Below are 1540 nucleotides of genomic sequence, written 5' to 3'. Positions count from 1 at the left end.
ATGATCTCTACAAGCGATTGGAGCGCCTGGCAGGGTCGGGAGGGGGCGGGGCAGGCCTGCCCGCAGGGGCGGAGCCTCCCGGGGCTAGTGGTTTCGCCACAGCCTGAAAGGGGATGATTGTGCGAGGTGGCCTTGGCGTGGCGCCTGGCGTATATTTAGCGCAGTCCAGGGATGGATAGACTCGGATATGAAACAGCCGTTTAGTCCAATCCTGCACACATCGTGATGACCTCATTATACCCCACCACTCTTTTTCAGTCTGCTTTCCCGTCTCTGCCCCTTAAGATTCCTCCCAGGGCCTGGGCCCTTTCGCGTTCAGTGTGAGCTCAGCTTGTCCTGGGTGTGCTGAACACTCCCAGAAGTACCTTCCTACCTGTTGACTTTTTCGGGTTAATATCTCTAGTTCTGTCGTCTTTACCGAGCTTCACACCTGGTTATTTCACTGCATCCTCCACGTGGATGCCTCAAAGTCGTATCAAACCTAAAACGTCCAGGGCAGAGCTTTGGATTTACCCTCAGTTGTTGCTTTGCTCTCCGCCTCAGTAAAGGGATCCACCGTTCACTTAAAATTGCTCAAGCTAGAAACTCAATAGGCATCTTAGACTTTCCTCACCTCCCCGTATGTAATTCGCATAGAATTCACCGGCAAGACTCTGCCACCTCTCTAATGCAGTCTCAGCAGCCATCTCTCCCAGTGTGTCCCCCATCCCTTCCAAGACCCCCTCATTGAAGCCATTCTCCTGTCGCTAAAATCATCCTTTATTTTTTTTCAATGTTTTAATTTTTGAGACCGAGTAGGAGCAGAGCAGAGGCAGAGGGAGAGGAAGACACACAATCCAAAGCAGGCTCCAGGCTCTGAGTTGTCAGCACGGAGCCCAATGAGGGGCCTATACTCATGAACCTCTGAGATCATGACCTGAGCCAAAATGAGATGCTTAACAGCCACACAGGCTCCTCCACCAACATCGTCTTTTAAAAATTAATCCAATTATTGTACTTCCCATTCTTTTCCATTTTTCTTCCTATCTCCTTTCCGTGACCTACCTCTGGACCAGATCCAGCCCCTGCCTACTTCTTTCTTAATGTTAAGTTTCACTTCCTCTTTCTCTAATCACACTTTCATCCTTTGAAACTGACTCTCTGCCCCAGATCACTTCCACCTGACCCTGCTCTCCACTCTGCCTTCCTCTGATGGTTTAAGTCTCAGATGTCACATCAGTCAGGGTTCAACCATAGAAACAGAACCGCTAGGAGATAGATATTAAGAGGTGTACTGCAAGGAATTGGCTTACACGATTGTGGGGGCTGGCTAGGCAAGTCAGGAGTCTGTAGGGCAGGCTGGAACTCTCAGGCATGAGATGTAGCTGCCGTCTGTAGGTGGAGTATCTTAAGAGAAGCTTCAGCCCTGCTCTTGAAGCCTTTTAAATTGGATCAGGCCCACCCAGATTGTCTAGGATAATCTCCCTTCCTTAAAGTCAACTGGTTATGGACCTCAAGCATATCTATAAAACATCTTCATGACATCACCTAGATTGGTGTT

This window comes from Hyaena hyaena, unplaced genomic scaffold, assembly GCF_003009895.1.
Source record: "Hyaena hyaena isolate Hyena2069 unplaced genomic scaffold, ASM300989v1 scaffold_17, whole genome shotgun sequence".
Classification (NCBI taxonomy): domain Eukaryota; kingdom Metazoa; phylum Chordata; class Mammalia; order Carnivora; family Hyaenidae; genus Hyaena; species Hyaena hyaena.
This window is presented reverse-complemented; position numbering follows the sequence as displayed.